At 46.2% G+C, this 5,205-nt stretch overlaps 1 pseudogene; it reads left to right on the plus strand.

Moving 5' to 3' along the window:
- The first annotated feature begins 577 nt into the window (after window positions 1-577).
- Window positions 578-5,205, plus strand: part of LOC109471803 — a 14,976-nt pseudogene continuing 10,348 nt past the window's right edge.

Here is a 5,205-nt window from a genome sequence, read left to right on the forward strand (position 1 = left end):
CAGGAATGCGTATTCAGCTATGTGTGATGTAATTGAGTAGTGCCGCAGATAATGATTCTAAATTAGTAAAAAGAAAATAAAAACTCAACGCATACATCTATATATAATTAAAAGGTCAGTTGCAACTAAACACAGTTTCACAACCTCACATCTAATGTTTTCATAAGAAACCCTTGGAGTTGCGCGTCGAATCAGGTGACTGACACGTCAGCAGAACGTACTGCGTCTGCGTCAAGCCCGTAATGTGTTGTGCACCTCGGCAGAACGTAGCCTGGTTACCAAACCTATTATAGCTCCCGAGTCCTACATCACAGGATGTAGCCGGACTCGGGAGCTATAATAGGTTTGGTAACCAGGCTAGGCAGAACGTAAGGATGACATCCCATCTATAGTCGGAACATGACACCGCCTGCAACTGGTGGGTAAAATTATGATGCGACCAAACATTTCACGAAAACCATGTAAAATCCCGAGTTTCGCGCAGGCGCGGTACGTTCTGCCGATGTACTGACTGACAACCCCCTTTGGGTCTGTCCCAATAAACAGGATGCGTGACCGATTGGGGAGAAGACTCGAAGCTTTAATTTGAAGGGACCGGAAATCAAAACTTCGAGATAGTTTTGTACAGTCCGACCAAACAGTCATCCTGAAGTAACGATGCAAGTGTTCCCAGTAGGAGTAGTACTCCTGTGTACATGGACTGTTCTTCTCGCAGACGCGGCGTGCCCAGATACAGCGTTCTCCTGCTATGACGGGTTCTGTGTAGACCGGTCTCTGCGCTGTAATGGCGTCACCAACTGTTTTGACTCTTCAGATGAACTGGACTGTCCCGGCGGGGGCGGTACGGGGAACACAGGGGGCAGTGTTGTTACATCACGTGAGTACTCGGGCAATGTACTTCAAGGTCACATCATTCCATTGCACGGTAAAAAGGCAAAGGAGAAGGGGGCTTAAAACGTGACGTTTTAGACGTCTCTGTTCAGTTACAAGAGTCAAGCTGGGGCCATGGGGTGGGGAGGGTGTCTACTTGCAGGGAACATGTTGCTTCGAAATCACTCGTTGCAAAGAGGTGTGTTTACCTAGTCAAGTACTATGGAAAAATGTTGGAGCCAAGAAGTTAGCCTGTATATATTGCCCCTGGAAACAGTCTGGGCACCCAGGCTAGACAAGGTTGTCAGTCAGGACAGTTCAATGTACAGGGAAGGGTTTGAATTTGAATATGCGATCGATGTTCATCATAATTTGAAAATCCAAGTTACACGGTGGAATTTTCTGCGTATATTTGGGGTTCTACATAAAACTGCATGTTACAGTGTAAAAGTGTCAGGCTCTCATAAAATGACAGCAGAAGGAGAGGAAATGGAATCGACTAAAACCGATATGGTCTGACTTTGTAGTCTGTGGTACCCCCTCAGGATGTCAACAAAGTTTCGCGCCAATTCCTCCATCTGAGCCTCATTACGGACAGTAACCTGGAGGTCATGGGTCACTTTTACCTGAGTTAGGAGCAGACTATTTTATATCCGACGGGAGGGGGTAACAATTAGCTTAATGTCAGTGCACCATGCACTATCGTATTCAGTGTCTTCTTCTTTCAATATAACAAATTGTCCTTGACACCTTTTTACAATCACGTCACAATTAGAATTGGTGCAATATGAAACAAACTTAAGTTATATCAACTCCAGATGTACGCTTTACGTCATGAGGCAATACCTCCAATACGCCGAGCGCCTGGCGACTTAAGACAGTACCGCAGCAATAGTAGTGTACATGTCGGTTACCTATTTCTCATGACATTTGTACTGTTCCGTCTCACCTACCTTCAACTTTTTGAAAAAGAATTATCTGCTTTGCATTTCTGTCTTTTTTGTGCTTCTAGATTAAATGAATTCTTCTAAACAGACGAAATCGAATTTCCTTTTATTCATGTCCCACAGCGCCGAGAACACCGAGCCCAGCCAAGCCCGTTCGCCAGTGCGGGTCGGACCAGCACCTGTGCCGCCCGGGCTGGGGGAAGCCCGCTCGGTGTATCCCCGCCAAGCGGCGGTGTGACGGCGTACCGGACTGCTGGGACCAGTCGGACGAAAAGGACTGCGGTAAGTCATACAGAATTTGGCCAAGTTGTGTAAATTTGTTACCTTTTGGACGTTTTCATATGAAGATATACTAACGTTATCGTGTACACATAAGTCTAGATACCTTCAATGTAGATCAGAGCCTATACAGCGGGCTATACACTCATTCTGATGCACGTGCACACTAACCAGCAATAGCCAACAGTTGGAAAGGCATTATAACAAAGAAAATGTGTTCCCTAATTTTATATGATTATAAAGCGATGGGCATTGTTGCATATGATAAAAAGTTATGTTATCTGAGTCTTCCCCTCAGCCGCCACTAACGGGCCCTGCCATGGACACTCCAACATCATTGAAGATGGAACCGGCAGGTGTCTGGTCAGTTGCGGCATTGTCTTATTCTCTTGGTTTTGATGACCTTTACCTGCTACTTCATACGTTACCAACAAAGTACTGTTATGATAGCGTATTGAATGCAACACCATCCTTGTTATTGAGTGCACAGTCAATTCGTTTTAATGTCTTTCTCTGCAGCCTATATTCACTAGTACTCTTTTTCGACCCATTTGCTGACCCTTTATGGCTCTCTACATGTTGCACAATGTAACCCGCCGTTACACAACTTACAGGGTTGTAAACACCACACGGCCGGCTGGACCTGTGAGCTGTGTGAGGAGGGGTATTTCGGAGACGCCACGAAGGGAACCCCTGAGGACTGTAAACCTATGAAACAGTGCGTATGTCACGGCCACTCCAACAGATGCGACAGTACCGGAGTCTGTAAGGTAAGGTCTAAACTAGAACAAAAGATACATGTGTGGCTGATGGTTGGCTTGTGTAGAGCAGTAGTGTTCGGGGGGTCAAATTTTAATAAAATTTAAGCCAAATTTGATTCAGTTCGTATCGAAAGGTGTGGCCTAAATCAGATCAGACTGCTCCTAACCTACCACCAACCCTAGTTGATTAGTTGTTGGGAGGGAGGGTGTTCGGAATGTGTGACAGGAGCTTTAGTCAAGTTCCCATCATGTCTGCCTCCCTGCAGGGCTGTAAGCACAACACAGAAGGTCTGTTCTGTGAGCGGTGTAAGGAGGGGTACGTCGGGGTGGCCACCACGGGAACTCCTGACGACTGTCGGCGTAAGAGGGCTGACAGCCCGGCCTGTCAGTGTCACGGCCACGCCAAGTTCTGCGACGAGAAGGGCAGGTGTCTGGTATGTACGGTTAGACCTTCGAAGCTTCAAAGAGAACATGGCAGGGGCGGGCGTCACGGAAAATCATGCAGAAGAAAAAGAAGCAAAAGAAACGTGACGGGTTTTATTGCTGTGTATGTTCCAGAAAGAACAGGACAATGTGTTGAATGAGCTATTAACGACAAAACTATGATGTTGATAGACATTTTCTCGATGAGGTTTTTTAGTATTGGCGAAATGCACTGTTACAAAGTAGGTCTCTTGATTTTTTTCCTGTGTGTCCTTTCGACATTAAATTGTGACTGTTGCCTGGAGTAAATTTTGCACCGTGCCATTTACACTAGAACTGCAGGCATAACACCATGGGCGAGATGTGCGAGCGGTGCAAGCCGGGATACGTGGGGAACCCCAGACAACAGACACCCAGGGACTGCAGCCCACTCTTCCCAGGATGCAACTGTCACGGCCACTCCCTGACCTGCGACTCATCGGGCAAGTGCACGGTAATAAACATGGCTTTTTGGCAACGTCCAAGGGGTGTTCCTTCGAATGGTTTGAAAGAAAGCGTACGTATAGCGCATCAAGACGCTCGTTTAGACTGATACAGATTACGTTGAAGTCCATATGCCAGGCAACTACATGTATCATTTGCTTCTCCTTGTTCGGCTGACTGTATGAAGAAAGAAACATGGTATCTCAATCTCTCACATTTTTTAAGCTAGATAAGTAGGATATAAATGTTAAATTTGCAATTAGTACCCCGGGTGTCATCCTAATTGTATATCGAGGCTCCCATGCACGCTCGCTGAAAACGATGAGGAGCCCCGCGCCCGTAGCAAATCAGACGGCACCCAGACTAGCATTCCAAACGACCCCCTATAGGCCTAGCATATAGATGTAACAAGTTACATGTATACAAGGCACGATAACTTTCTACTAACTTTTTGGTATGTGTGACTGTGCTAGTTTTGCGCACACAACACCGTCGGTGACCGGTGTCAGAAGTGCCTGCCGGGGTACGTGGGTGACGCCCGGCGCGGCACGCCTACAGACTGCCAGCAGTACAGGCCGACTGTGCCTTGTGCGTGTAACGGCCACTCAAAACAGTGCGACGGGGTCGGCACGTGCCTGGTACGTGTATTGTGTACACTTTTCTATGATCTTAAGTAACATCTCGAAAGTTACCCAGAACGAACGAATGCTGTACAGTCAGCCGTATGTGATGTCCTAGCGTGTGATGGGCACTCCGACTAAGTCAGTAGGGATAAACGAAGAATTCTTAATATTTAATTCCGTAGATTCCCTGTATTCCTTTATGTTTCTTTGTATTATCGCTTGCTGAGATGCATCATGAAAGAAGGAATTCGAAAGGCAAATATACCAATATGATGTCAACAAGTGATGTCAACATGTTGTAAGCTGATATCAAGGAACGAATGTAAACAGTGCCATTATATATCATTTAAAGATAAAGATTTTGCATTAAGATTTGCTTTCTTTCGAAATTTCCAAGAATTGTCAACACAACACTGAGGGCCCGCGCTGTGAGCGGTGTAAGTCTGGTTACCAAGGCGACGCCACCGGGGGTACTGCAGACGACTGTCGTCCCGTCAGACAGCAGTGCTTCTGTCACGGTCACTCCGACCTGTGCGACACGCAGGGCCGGTGTCTGGTATTATTATTATTAACTAACCACGAATACTGGCGACCTTAAAATAGACATTCTGTCAAACAGAAGTGCTATGCACAATACATTACGGGTTTCGCGGAGCTAGGCGCAGTACGGTTGCCGACATGCTGTAATACATATAAATCTACTACAATTCCTCCAGAGATTATGGATTACATATGACAGAAATAATCAATAATGATAACGCATCGAATTTTTATAGACTCAGGGAAGAAATGTATCGCCAACATTCCATCCACTCCCCC

This window comes from Branchiostoma belcheri, unplaced genomic scaffold (assembly GCF_001625305.1).
Source record: "Branchiostoma belcheri isolate BF01 breed outbred unplaced genomic scaffold, Haploidv18h27 scaffold26, whole genome shotgun sequence".
Classification (NCBI taxonomy): Eukaryota; Metazoa; Chordata; class Leptocardii; order Amphioxiformes; family Branchiostomatidae; genus Branchiostoma; species Branchiostoma belcheri.